Here is a 16,143-nt window from a genome sequence, read left to right on the forward strand (position 1 = left end):
TGTAAGGAAAACTGATCAACTTAGAAGTTTTGCCTAAATAAAAATGTCAAGTTTTTGTGGAATCTAAGTATGTTGAGCATTCTGATAAATCTGTTAAAAAAAATTATAATCCCTTAGAATTGATTTACACTGACATTTGTGGTATGAATTTAACACTATCTCATGGTGGAAAAAAGTAGTTGTTACTTTTATTGAGAATTGCATTAGAAATGACTATGTCTATTTGCTAAATGGTAAGGATGAAGCAATAGAAATGTCTAGACAATGTAATATCAAAGTTGAAAATCAGTGTGAAAAAATATATAAGAAGTGATTAGAATGGAGAGTATAAATTTCATTGTGCAGAAATATGTTTGGAAAGTGAAATATCAAACTACTGCCATATTCACCTCAATCTAATGAAAAATCGAACGTTGAAAGAAATGATGGATGCATTATTTATAAGTTCGGATTTACACAAAACTTGTGTGGAGGAACTATCCTTACTACAAAGGGATCAACAAAAAGTTTTGTTCTTTTAGAAAGAAAGCGATTTTGTTTGATCAGAATACAATCTTTTCCATATGAGAAATGGAAAGAACTGAAATCCAACTTGAAATATTTCAAAGTGTGGGGGTATCTAGTCAAAGTCCAAGATCCTATTCCTAAAAGAATTAAAATATGACCTATGACTGTGGACTGTAAAATTAGACTTGAGTAGTCTAGAGAAGGGTTTAAAAGGCCTAAGAAATGAAAAGGATAATGTACTTAATAAAGGGATTCAGAGGCTTAGTAAAATGTTAAAGGACATTTACTTCCTTTGAATATGATTTTGTAACATTTTCTGTGTCTTTTGTAGACTCATCCTTTGGAAAGATGGTGTCAATAAACAATATTGAAAGTTAATTGATCTTCTTCAAGAAAATAAACCTTTGGGTTCAAAATGAATCTTTAGAAGGAAAAATAACAGTTGATGGAACTGTTGAAAAATATAAAGCAAGACTTTGTGTCAAAGGCTTTAGGAAAAAAAATAAGATTTTGATCTTGTCGATATATATACTCATTAGTAATAAGAATTACATCCATTCGGATGCAAAAAAATTATTACTGTGGTATATGACCTCCAAATTCATTAAATGAATGTAAAAAGAATTTTCTTAAATGTAGAATTGGAAGAAGAAATTTACATGGAACAACCCGAGGGTTTTGTGGTACTTGGTAAATAAAAGATAGTATGTGAACTTGTTAAGTCACATTATGGAAGCACCAAAACAATGATATAATTCAATCAAACCATGTCGGCAAATGGATTGAAGAATGATGGAAGTGATAAATGTGTTCACATTAAAATCATAAGGTCATTGTTTGTTTGTATATTGGTGATATGTTGATCATCAATAGAGACACTAATGACATAAATGCTACTAAACGTATGCTATAAAGCAAGTGGAATGAAAATTATTGGAGTTGCTAATGCGATCTTAGATATAAGAATTCGTAGAACTCCATAATGTTTAGCATTTTCATGGTATCATTGCATTGAAAAAGTACTTAACTAGTTCAAATATTTGAATGTCAATATTGTCAAATGTCCAATAAATGTGAGCTTTGCATTTCAAAAGAGTGAAAACAAAAGTGACTTACAATTGGATTGTGCTAGATTTTTGGGAAACATGATGTATATCATATAGTGTGTGCGATCAGAAATAGCATTTATTTTTCTAAACTGAGTCCGTTCACAAGTGATCCCAAATAAATTCATTAGATGACAATAAATAGAGTTTTGGAGTATTTAAAAATAATACTTAAAACTATGTCTTGCATTATAACAATATTCAACAATATTGAAAGATATAGTGATGCAAATTGAATCATCGGAAGAATGAAGTAAAATTCACGAGTGGATATGTATTTACTATTGGTAGAGGAGCAGTCTCTTAGAAATATTTCAAAAGAGACATGTATTGCTAGCTCTACAATGATCTTTAAGCTAGGTGCTCTAGATAAGGTCGGTGAATAAGTTAAAAGACTCCGAAATTTCTTAATAGATATTCTATTTTGGCCCAAACCATTGGCATTAGTATGCATACACTTTCACAGTTAAGATGCAATAGTTAGGGCATGGAGCATGACGTATAACGAAAATTCTCGTCATATACGACATAGACATGATACTGTTAGAAAACTACTCTCTAGTGCAATTATCAGAATTGACTATGTAAAGTCAAAGGATAATGTGTTGGATCCACTTACAAAAAGGCCTAAATAGAGAGAAAGTTAAAAGATCATCTAAGGGAATGAATTTACGGCTTAGGACAAGTCATCATGGCGGTAACTCTATCTAGCAGACTGGAGATCCCAAGAGCTAGATTCAAGGAGAAAAACAAAGTTGTGAATGACGGTTTGACATTGTCAATAAACTCAATCCATTCTCATGATGAAGACAATGCTCAGGGACAAGGATACAACATTAATGCTTGTTAATGAGTTAATAAAGCTTAATGGTTTTAATGATTTGCTAAGTTTGGCAGAGTTGACCAAATAGTGTATCTACGCGATAACACGGTTAGAAATCACCTATGTGAGTGTGAAGTGTAAGCCGCTTCAAAGAAGATGATTGTCAAAAGCCCATCTCTCTATACACTCATGAAACCAGGAGGTGTTCATGGCTAAAATGAACACAACTTTAAGAACCATAAATGGTAAAGGGTTAATTGTGTGACATATGGTTGTCTAGGTATACACCAAAGTTCGATGGTTCAAAGATATCGCGTCTACCGATTGACCGAGTATATCCAACATATGTTCACTACGGAAAGTCCAAGGGGAAACATAATTATCCACATGCAATAATTCTTGCTTGTAAAGTACACATACTTGTCCGTTTCTTTGTCTTCGAGTCATTCCCCATTCATGCATGGGATTGTTGGATTTTAAAAAGGTATGAATGGAAAATGAAGAGTTGCGACTTTTATGAAGAGTTGTGACTTTTATGAAATGTTGCGACTTTCATGAAATGTTGCAACTTTCATGAAAAGTTGTGGCTTTTATGAGAAGTTGCGACTTTTATGAAAAGTTGTGAATTTTATGGAAAGTTGTGACTTTTATGAAAGGCGACGACCTTTCTAAAAGATTGTGATTTTTCCAAAGGTTTGTGACCTTTCTGGTAAGGCACAATAAGAACCTTTTCGCACTATCCTTTGTTTTCTATAAATTGAGGGATTTCCACTCATTTTAAATAAAATTTATGGACTTCTTATTCAACTACTAAATCTAGTATTCTAAGTGTACTTTACTGCCGTTGAGTGGTTCGCTGACACCAGAGTTTTTGGTATCTATACTCTGGTGATTGAGATCAATTTACCCTGGGAGGTCATATTCCAAATCAAACCTCGGATACTAGAGGGGAATAATTTCCTTAAGGGGACACTGTGAATTCAGTGGACTTGATCTTTTTCCTATTAAAATTTCAAGATTCTGGTACGTGTTTTAAAAATTTTAAATTTGTGAATTAATTTCAGTTCTTCTATTCTTCTGTTCTTCACTGGTTCATTAAACTTAGTAACTTTGTGTTTCTGCAAAGTTTTTTGGAATCAGTAAGATTCTTTAGACACATATTAACAACAATTCTTCTTTAAAAAAAATAGTTCGTATTTTTTTAAAATCTGTTTCTGATTCTAGTTTCGCTACTAGTTTTAATTTTTCTAGTTGTGAAAATGTTCTTAAACTTTGTTTTCTTACAAAGATGTTCAAAATTTTGTTCTAAGTATGTTCGGAATACAAGATCAACAACAATCTTAAGGAAATTATTATACTGTTAGTATTTTTTGTATTCTACTGATTGAGAGAATCTGATAATAGAAGTAGAATATAAATGCATTACTTCTCCAGAATTCGTTGCTTTGTTTAGCAAATTAGAAGTGAGAATGTAACACAAAATTTTTATAGTATTCCATTTAAAGATTGCATGATAACCTTCTTATTAAATTATCTAAGGAGGAAAATAGTTTCTAAGAGTAATCATCTTTGATTTTTTTTTATTATGTGTATCTTTGGAAAAAGATCTTCAAACCATATGTTGTGGAATGAATTTTACTTAGCAAATATTGTTGCTTTAAAATTCTTTAGTTTGCAAAAATGAGAGATGCATATTTTTGTTTGATAAAATAGTATGTCAAAATGTTATAGTTGAAAGACTATTTGATAAGAAAAACATTTCTATGTGATAAAGAATATGTGTTATTCTTTTTGGAGAAAAAAAAGACTTTTGTAGTTTTGTACTCCATGTGAAATGTTAGTGTGTCTGATTTTTGTAGAGTAAAAACTTTTGTGGTTTTATACTCTGGATAAATTGGACTATGTAATTGGTTTAAAGAATATGAAAACTCCACATAATAAGTCAGTGTTGTACTCTTGATTTTCTAATTTGTGGCGGGAAACTATTTTGAAGCTTGGGTTTGGAATAAATGGAGTAAACATGAATATGGAGTAATAGATGATGATGAATTTACCTTGGAAATGGATATCACCATCGGAAAACTCGTCGGAATAGACAAATTGCCAGCATAAAAATGAGCAAAAATGAGCTGTAACTTCCCTGTTTCCCCTTGGAGACTTTTGTTTTTCTAATATAAATTTTAACAGTTAGAAATAAATATATTATTACAAATATGTTGGAAGGAGGGGGGGGGGGGGGCTAAATTGGAGATTTGGAAAGTTTGTGGGGTCTTTTGTATGTATCAAATAGGGTACATTGATGATGTCATTAATGGGTATACCACTAATTTTTCAAGACTTGTGACTTAATGTCACATTAAGTCTTTAAGGTGACTATTTTTCTAACTCTCCAAAGTCTCTCATTCCGAGTTCATATATATATATATATATATATATATATATATATATATATATATATATATATATATATATATATATAACTTTTTTTATAATGCATGAGACTTGAGATAGTTACTTGAAAAGTGTTTAAATTCAGAAAAATCATATTAAATTGTTAGATATGGTTACTGTGTATCTTATCGCTTTGCTTGATTAAATTCAGCTTGCCTCTAGTTATACAGAAGTGTTCATAGGAATTTTCTCTTTTAAAAGCCTAAATATTATAAAAGTTACTCATCTTAAAAAGCAAAGCCTAAATATACTGTTCTAACAAAATGAACTTCAATCCTCTACCTTTTAAATTTATTACTAATGTCAAATGTGGGCGAAGGCCTCAAATCATTAAGTTCTATTGTTATTTTTATTTTTCCTTATTGATATATACATTTAATATATAACTTAGATGAATTTTCCATGAGTTATTTGAATTTATTTTACTGAATATTAATTTATTTTCTTCATTCACAACATGATTTATTTTTTTGGTAAAAACTTTAGATTATCATTAACCAACATAGAACATTACAATAAGGTTTACTTGTGATGGTTAAAATATCTAGTTATATTAAGTATGCAAATCAATTTATTTTGAAATGAAATTCGCGATAACCGACAAAAGTTTTGTTCATAAGATAATAACATTATGTAAAGATAAGAATTTATGAATTAACCAAAAATATTTTAAAATCTATTGATACCTTGTTTTTGGATTTTAATAAGTGTCTCAACCTTATTAAGAATTTAACTTTATCTCTTATCCATATTTTGATTTTCAAGTAAAGGTTTTTTAATACCTTTCCCGAATTGATTTCTTAATTTTTCTAAAATTAAAAGTAACTCGGTTTTTAAAATATATATTTACTGAAGTTATGGAAAAATTTACTTAAGTTCAAAATACATAAGCATATCAAGGTGAACTTTCCCGTGTTAGATTTAGGCATGCTACACTACATTATTTCGTCTTACATGTTCCTCCTATTATATAATAATAGTATTTTTTTGGTTATGGAGTCAACAATACAAGAGAAATTTAAAGTAACGCTTCACAAACATGAAATCAGTTACTAGCTCCAAAATAGGTTAATTTTGAACAAATTAGCGCTAGCATATGATAGACTGTGCTAGCCTGAGTAACATCATATGTCCCAGACGTTATATATACATTTACATGTAATGAACCTACATGAAATAAAAACTTTTTGTAAGTCATGAATAACATCAAATCTATTTAACAATATCACAAATCAAATAATGAAAATGCTATTTACAATTATAATTTGCCCAAACAGTTCTCTGTCGAGCCAAGGTCTTTCCGAAACAAGTAAGTAAAGGAAGTGGCAGGGGGATTGTGAAACAAATTCCTTAAATTATGTGATTATCAAGTGAACAAAAGTTAACTTTGGTTGTTACCAAGATGAGAGAATTACTAGAGTGTATGTGTTTCCCACAAGCTCTTAACGCGACAATCGTAATAATATCAATCCCTTCCTAGTGCATTACATGCAAAGTGGTAATTTATCTATCTCTAAATTTTTTGTCCGGTATCTAGAGAATTTCACCTTGCACCTTGGTCCGGCTACATGTGTATAATTTACTAACCCTTACCTTTATCTCACGTTAGACGTCACATCGATGTATGACTAAGATTTCACCCTCGCACCAATCGAAACTAGAGTATTAGACAGTGTCACACTAAATTTATGTTGATAATTCTTTTCTTATTAACTACCTCCTTGATCCGGCAAGTAGCAACAAGCGGGTTCTAACGTGTACACTCGTTAAAAGACTTCTAAACGAAAGAAATATCAATGCATGCAAAACAGTGCTCAAGAACACAATTCATGTTTTTAGAAGAAGAAATCATGTACTTACGTAATAACAATGATAAACCCAGAAGTTAAATTAAATTGCAAAACCGAAATCTTAAAAAATAACTTAGAAAATAAACAATTATTACAGTTGCAAGTTAATATTCCAAGACAAGAACTCAAAAAAATGTAATAATATTTAACTCTCCCAAAACAAGGCTTACATCCCCTATTTATTTAAAAGAAATTCTAAATTAAAAAGGAAATAAAATAAGGAAATAAACTGCAGGACACATAAGTTCGAAATACATAAGCCTATATCAAGGTGATCTTTTCTTTTTACATTATTTTTCCTCTCACATGTTCCTCCTATTATTTAATAGAATTATTATTATTTTTGGTTATATGATGAAGTCAACAATACAAGAGAAATCTAGAGTAAAGCACACAAACATGAAATTAATCATTGGCTCAAAAATAGGTAAAGAATGAATAAAATTATCTCTAGCATATGATAGGTGGTGCTAGCCCGAGTAACATCATATGTGCCAGAGGTTATAGATACGTTCGTAGGCAATGAACCTATATGAAATAAATTTTTTTAAGTCATGCATAACATCAAATTTATTTAACAATATCGAATCAAATCATGAAAATGCTACTTACAGTTATAATTTGCCAATCTAATTCTTTGTCGAGCCAAATCATATACAATGATCCTATCTTTAAGCATAACATCTGTGTAACAAGAGAGAGAAATGTATGAATGATGATTAAATTATGATGCAATTACATAATGTCTTATTTTCAGTATTTTACGATCAGGATATTAAAATGTAATATCAACACTAAATTTTCAAAAACTAACCTCCTAGAATTTTTAGGCTTAAATCTCTTCTTATAAAGTGAATGCACCACTTAGCAACACCATCCTGTTAAACAAATATAATATAACATATGAATTTTATTGTTGAAGATTATAAATTAAAAATGAAGATCAAATCAAATACTTACAACAAAACCCATATCTTCGAGATAGTCTGTTGGTGTTAAATTCATGGATGCATCAGCAACGAAGTTTAGCGGAAACACCTCAGCTATGTTCTCTATGAAACTGCTCAAGTCATTAAAGAGACCAATTAGGTATTCAATTAATAACTTTTATTAAATATTCATAGATAGAAAACTAAGTACTGAACCTTGAGGAAATGAGGTAGCATGGGTACATTGCTGATGTGATTGGCTTAGCTTAAGGTGAAATAAGTACATTTATCTGCAAATTAAATGTCCAAGTTAAGAAAAATGGTAAATTAGTTTGCCTTCTGTGTACATGTACATGTTAATACATAATTATAAGAATACTTGAAATCAACTTTGTTTGGTCTCCTAGAATTTAAAAATTTATGAGGAAAATAGTCTATCAAATCATTGATATTGCCTTGTTACCCGATAGAGCACTGAAGGTAGTGGTTACTACCTTGATGCGTGCCTGAAACGTTGTCTATCCGATAGCACATGTCAAAAACATTTTATAACAACCCTAAGTTAAAAAATTTACCCTAGCTCTCAATAAACATATTGATCCCTACACGGATTATCCATCATCTAAGGCATGATTTGGCCCTAAAATATTGATGATTTCTTCATCCTAACAAATTAATACCTTCTACTCATGAACTCCATCTGTTTACTTATCGATGGATTACTTCTCTAGAATTTGGATCATGTCTTCACATGTGGAAGCATTTTGTTTTTTCCGACGAGTTATGTTTTCATGTTTTAGAATATCTTCCATGAAAAAGTTATGGCTTTTTGAATCATTCTTTATTTTTAATAAAATCCCAATAATCTGTTAGGATATATACTATTAACCATATGTTAACATATAATATTTATTATAGAATAAATATTTTATCAATTTTAATAAATCATATATTCGTTTATGGTGTCTATTTACTTATATAGTAGATGATTTAGTGTGTAGAGTTTTAGCTTATACACAGAGAATTAAATCATCGGTTCTTATAAGTATAAAGTTTTTTGTTCACAATCTGGGATGAAAATTATACATGTCATTAGTATGATTGTAGCACAAGATTATATGTAACTAGATAAATCGCCCACGCTTCGCGTGGTGGTGAATTACGTCAACTATCTACTTTTGAACATATGATAATATAAGTGTTCCGAGAAGGTACAATCTATGATAAATTTTCAAGAATATTTTTTCCAATGAAGATATGGAATGTTTTTAATCTTAAAATGAAGAAGATTTGATTCATGTTTTATGAATTTTTTTTCATTAATTCTTTATTTTACTGTAGTTGTTCATCACTGAAGTCTTTCAAAAATATATGCAATTGTTTCATTGTCTATATTTGTATTTTCAAAAAGTAGTACAAACATTTTATTCATTAACTACAGAGTCTTTCTCCTATTCAAGGCCTCTACATAGAGATTCAAAATATGATACATCTTAAATAATTAGTTGTGTACTTTATAAGTTAATTAAAATATAAAAACACATCTCTTGGATTTCAATGAAATAACATATGTTGATCTAATAATTTGGGTTTAATGATGTCTTGGAAAGTTCCTTATTCAAAATCATACGAAGTCGGCGACACAACTTTGATAGACAAAAGACATAGTTTTTTTCTTTATGTTCCAGTAAATATGGTTAAAACTTTATTTTTTGGGACTTTTAATCTAAAGTTTATAAGGAGATAATTATTTATGTAATGTTTGATTCATATAGATTCATTCTACTTTGAGGGGTAACTCATTGACTCCAATCCAACATTTGAACTCCAAACTTTTGATTAAGGTTTAGCAAATCACTTACCATCCAACTACATACCTTTATTTTTTGGATGTAACTAATTGATTGAATGCCTCGACAAGAGAGATAGTTGAATAATAAAACTCCAAGTTATTGTGGAACCACCTATATTTTGTACACTCAAAGTCCCTTCTTGGACATCCCATGTGTAACAACCCTAAAAATGAATATGCTAAGTAATGCTTAATGTGTCTAGAATGCCTACGATTAGACCGGGTTCACACGGATTGATGCGCGTAGAACCAGACCTTTGAACCTTTGCTATATCCAAGTCAACTGGGAGTTAGTGGAGCTATAAAAGGTTTGATCTAACGATATAGAGCTCTCGAATATGAAGATTCACTTGAAGGAGTCTTTACCTGATTTAAAAAGGAAAATATTAGGTTTGGAGGCTGTAAGGGTAAAATGGTCTTTTTCAAGGATAAGGGTAGTATCATAATTACCCTAAATATATAATTAATTATTTAATTAATAAGGTGGAGGGGCATTTTGGGGATAGAGGGCCGAAAATTGGCTCTTGATGTAAAGTCTTGCTCCACCGGGTTCGAACCTAGGTGGAAGCAATGAATTAAATTGTTTTTAATTTAAGTTGGTAAATTAATGTAATTAATTTATATTTGTTATTTATTATTTTAGTTAAAATAAAAGGAAATCATATTTTTAATAATTAAATAAGAACCTTAATTGACTAAGTCCTAAACTAGAATCCTAATCCTAATAAAACTCTTCTCTCCCACGCTCATCTCTCTCTCTCACATCTCTATCATTCTCACTCATGATTCTCTCTGCCAAATAACTTCAAAAAAATAGTAGGTAAACCAAATTTCTTTACACTTGAAGAACTCATAACGGAAATATAAGAAAACAAATGAAATCAATCATGTAGGCAAAGAGAAGTTTGTCCGTCGAGTTGGTGTTGACTTTGAAGAGATTTGGACGTGATCTTGGGTGAAGTTTTTAGGCTGAAAGTCGAGGGTTTAATGTCAAAAAGGTATGGTTTCTCTTCTCTATTGGTCCCTTTCCCAAGAGACCCCTTAAGGTTCAGATTATTCAGTCCGAAAACTAGGGTTGTTCCCCGTTGCATGTCCCTGTCACTAGCTCCCATTGAATCAATAGGTTGGTTATGTTTGCTGGTAGAAAACTAGAGATGAAATGTGTTTTCGTGATTATTATGTGTTTATATGTATGTTCAGAATTATGTAACTTATGTTTATGTTTTTTCCAAAATTATGTGTACGTGTGTGTGCAATGTGAACCGTATCCATGTGCCTCGGGTTAAGGCTTTAAAAATGTGATGTTGTGGTTGTATTTCATTTACAAATGATTATGTAATTTGTGATGTTCATATGAGTTGAAATGTGGCTAATTTGAGTGATAATCTCTTGGCCAAATGAATCCATGAAACATGCACCTAAAAATGTACTAAATGATCTACGAATTACCCTATGAAATTACGTATAAACGTTGAAGAAAGTAGGCTGCAAATGTGATTAAAATTTTCCAGCATGTTGGTGGTTTAATTTCGGCTAATGTTGAAGTTTAGGGGAGTTTGAAAATAATGTTTAAAATATGTGAGTTCAGTTGGGATTGAACTCAAGACCTCACTATAACAAATCTTTGAGTGAAAGAAACAAAAATGTGAGGCGTGAGAATTGAACCCACGACATCTAGGCAGCCTGGGCGTTCGGTCGGTTCGGTTCGTAAATATCGGTTCGGTTTTTTTCGGTTTTCGGTTTGGCCAAATATGAAACCAAACAAGACCAAAATAAATTTTGTTTGGTTCGGTTATTTTAAATTCGGTTCGGTTTATTTTTGTTCGGTTTCGGTTTAACCAAATTTAATAAAAAATAGTAAAACGGCCATCGTGATAACTAAATATCAACTCAATCGATAATAATAAAAAAACTATGAAGTGTCAAGACTCAAGACAACATCACAACAACACTGGCGAGTGGCGACTAGCAGCGGACGGACGGAGGAGTTGACGACTAGCTGCTGGCGGTTTTGTGAATGGTGTTTCAAAGAAGAAGGTTTCACTTTCATGTTTCAATGAAGAAGGTGTTACTTTCAGACATTTAGGGATTTAGAAATTGGCTTGGGGCTTGGGTATTGGGTAATTGGGTTATGGGTATTTTGGTTAGGAATTAGGATTTAAGAATTTGAATAATTGGGCTTGGGCTGAGTTATAGGAAATTATGTAGTTGGGCTTGAGAGGAATTAGGATTTAGGAATGGGTTATGGCGTAACAACAAATAACAATTATGTATATATATACAATTTTAGTTTTTCGGTTAACCAAATTTTTAAATCTAAAAACCGAAAATCAAACCGAAATGCCGAAATATTAAAATTCAAAACCAAAACCGACCGAAATAACCGAAAAATCAAAACCAAAATTAAAAAAAATTCGGTTCGATCAGTTTTTTCGGTTTGAACCATATTATGCCCAGCCTATAGGCAGTGAAGGAGAGTAAAGAAAATGAAAGAAGAGAAATGTGAGGCGTGAGAATCAAACCCACGACCTCTAGGTAGTGCAGGAGAGTTAAGAAAATGAAAGAAAAGAGATGCGAGGCATGGGAATCGAACCCACGACCTCCTAGGCAGATTCAAGGAGAAAATTAAAAGAAATTAAAGAGGGGCTGTGGGGGTTTGAACGCACAACCCCTCTACCAAAGGAGAGAAATTTAAAAGTAATGAAAATAAAAAGTAAATGAGGTTGTGGGGGTTCGATCCCACATCCTCTTAGTTCTATTAAGCGAAAAATTAAGGTAGAAAATAAGGGGAAAAAATGAAGGCACTGGGGAACGAACTTGGGTCTTCAAGCTGTATGGATCAAATAAAGTAAATGAAAAAAATGTAAGTGTTGTCCAAAGGATTTCAAACCGGGTTCCCTTTCCCAAATTCCATATTGATACATAAGTCATACGTGAATTAAGTATTCAAGAATAATGCTGCCTACTTAGATCGAAATCGAGATCTAGGCATATATACAAGATGTATAAGTCTTCTACCGTATAATATTAGGAATATATGAATCACTTAAACAAACTATGAATGAAGCCTTATGGCTTGTATGTATAGATCCATAAGTCTAGCATACATCTAAAAATAAGTGAATATAAGATGTATGCAATGAAATAATGAAAACCGAGAAGGGTTAAGTAAGAGTGCGAAACACACAAAATGGTCAAGTGCATTGGCATATGATGAAATGAACAATGAAATGATGAAAACCTAGAAGGGTTAAGTAAAAGTGTGAAACACCCTCAATGGCCAAGTACATTGGCATATGATGAAATAAACAAAGAAATGATGAAATGAACAATGAAATGATGAAACCCTAGAAGGGTTAGAGTGTGAAACACCCTAAATGGCCAAGTGCATTGGCATATGATGGAATGAACATTCACGTAAAAAGGGGTGAGTAATTATGAAGAGCAAATGTGCTAATGTTAATGAATGTGGTGACAAAGATGAGAGCAATCTCAAATGAGCCTAAGTAAATATTACCAAAACGTACTCACATATGAGAGTGTAAAGTTAATAAAGAGACCAGACTCTATGAACACTCTAATGAAAGTATTGAAATTAACACACTTAATACTAATGATGAAATGAGAAATCATCTATTGAGCTATGATGTCCTCATACTAGAAGCCAGCTTCCATGACGTATGAGTTAAATGTAATGAAACTTTATACTGAGCACCGATAGACTAGTTATGAGTGGTGATGCCTTCTTTTGGAAAGGACGGAGGTTCACGTAACTCTCATGAGATGAGACTGTCCGACATACCGGGTATGGGTCTCCTTATATCTCCTAGTCTTCGAACCTATAGTGCCAATATAGGGATCTGGCGGGGTTCGATTCCCATGTATGCCAGCATGTTTTTGGTCACTTTGGCCGGTGATTCCACCTCTTTTTGGTATGGGAGAGACAATGGATTAGATGATGCTCACATGATCTATGTCGGTTAAAGTTAAAGTTCCCCATGAATGAATGAGGCCAGCCACAAATAATGCACATAATGAAATGAATGATACCAAAGGTGTTAGGATAGGACAATCAAGAGGTGATCTAGACTTAAGTAATGACACTAGGTCATTCTTGATCATTGCATAGCGAATCCGATGAAAGTCTTAAACTATATCCTAGGTATAGCTGGTGTTTACACTAGCCAGGGGCAGACCCACATGGTGTCCGCCGGGTGCTCGAGCACCCATTAACTTCGTTACGAAATACATATATATATATATATATATATCTATGTAGAAATTGATAGGTATTTGTATAAAATTAACATAGAGAACACAATGAATAAATCATATAGTTGGCCCAATGGTTCTAGGATGGGTACTTAAGAATCTTTCAGTGTTATTGTACCAAGGTTCGTATCTCATTGTTAACACATATTTTTTACAGTTTCACTTCAGAGCACGTACAACCTTGAAATCCTAGATCCTCCACTAACACTAGCCTATGAATGAAATGAAATAAATTACATATGAATGAATGAAGCAGACTCTGTGTTTGCCAAAGAAGGCTCCCTAGTTGAGGTGCCATATGTTGAGCCCTCATTTTTGGAAAGTATTGATGTCAAGTCCATGATTCCAAGGTCTCATGGCATATGAACAAATGATATGCAAAATGCTATGTGCTATATGCTATATGTTATGTGTTATGTGCAAGATGTTATGTGTTGTGTGCAATATGATAAGTATGATGATGCATGTTACTCTCATGGCATGACTTACCTAATCCAAAATTTTAAAGATCACTCACTTTCTAATCCAAATTTAGAAAGATCACTAACTTTCCTAATCCCAATTTGGCAAGTCCACTGACTTGACTTTCCATAATCATGTTGTTAGCAAAGAGATATTCTTACTCATGCATGTCCTTGGTGTGTGATTTCATATATCCATACTTAGTACAAGTATGTAATAACCTTATACAACTGTATAATTTTAGGTGCAGGCATAGGTGGACGCTAGAGCTAGAGGTTGACACTGCAACTATCCGGACGTGGAGCATTCATTCAAACTTGGTAGGCCCTCACGTTTTCAAGGATGCTTGCCCATTAAATTCTAGCTTAGTTATAGGATTGCGCTAGTGGAGTATGTTCCATTACTGTTTCTTTCCCCTTTTGTTCAGACATTGTATTGGTGCCATTTTGGCAAGTATACATTTAATGCTATACTAAACTATTTCTTTCATTTGATGAACTTAATGTTAGATGGTTGATGGTGAACAATTATGAATCTAATAGAATGATTAGTATGTAGTTAAGAAACAAAAAGTTTCAAATTTTTCGCTAAAATTAACCTAAATGAAGGAAGAACGACGTAAGTAGATTTGTCTGCGACCTCTAGGAGGTCAACAACGCCGGTCTCGTCTGGGGTCTAGACTCTGGTCGTGACACCATGTATCTTTTAACCATTGAAAACTCTATAAATATCAAAGTTACTTATTTTACAAGTTTAAGGATTCTAATCTACATTGACCAATAGTCTAATGATTACATTTAACTCTTGATCAACATATTTTTACTTCAACATAATAATCAAAAGCATAAACATAAAAAATAAATTAAAAAACATGTACTCAACAATAAAATTTAATATAATAAGAATAAATTAATAATCATAAAAGACATACCAGGATCTTTAATAATAAAATTAAACATAGAGGAAAAAGTCGAGCTCATTGAATGAACATTGTCCCCTTAAGGAAATTATAAAGGAATAGATCCTCTCAAGGCAAACGATTTTATTTCGCTAGTGTGCTGATACAAAAAAAAGGTGTGAGTGAGTCATTTAACAACAACAAAGTGCAAAAATATTTATTTATGCAAAAGAATAATAATAAGAAGAAGTTCAGAATTTTTGTTGTATTAAAATGAGAGAAAATCCCTCTAATTATAGACAACAACGGGTAGTGTGAATATATTCTTGTTGTGTATTATCGGGAAGGTCAAGACTCTTTGGAAAAGTCACAATCTTTCATAAAAGTCGCAATTTTTTTTATAAGAGTTGCAACTCTTCATGAAAGTCGCAACTCTTCATTAAAGTTACAACTCTTCATAAAAGTCGCACTCTTCGTAAAAGTTACAACTCTTCGTAAAAGTTGCAGCTCTTTGTAAAAATCACAACTTTTCATTAACAGGCACAACTTTTTATAAAAGTCGCAATTTTTCATGAAAAGGAGGGCTAAATTTTGAAATAAATAAGTTAAAAGAAAATCCTGCTTTGTGGTTGCACCACATAGGCGGGCCTGGAGTTCTCTTTTATATAAATATATGATTCATCTTGATTATGAGAATGATATGGTTTCAACTTCTTGTTCTAGTGCATTTTGTAAATGGTGAACGGGGTCGAGAGAGATAGTTGTTTTAGACTGACAGACAAAAATATATTCTCTAAACTATTAAATGTACTTATATTCTTAATCTTGGTATAACTATTATTATATGTATATATTAATTATCGTTTTGATTTATTAAAAGGTGAGATTCTGAGATGGATCAATATGCTTGGTAAGCTGGATGATAATAATATATATTGGTGAAATAATAAGTTTGTTGATGGATCTATGTCTCGTTATAGAGATTGATTGATA

Source organism: Solanum lycopersicum, chromosome 1 (genome assembly GCF_036512215.1).
Source record: "Solanum lycopersicum chromosome 1, SLM_r2.1".
Classification (NCBI taxonomy): domain Eukaryota; kingdom Viridiplantae; phylum Streptophyta; class Magnoliopsida; order Solanales; family Solanaceae; genus Solanum; species Solanum lycopersicum.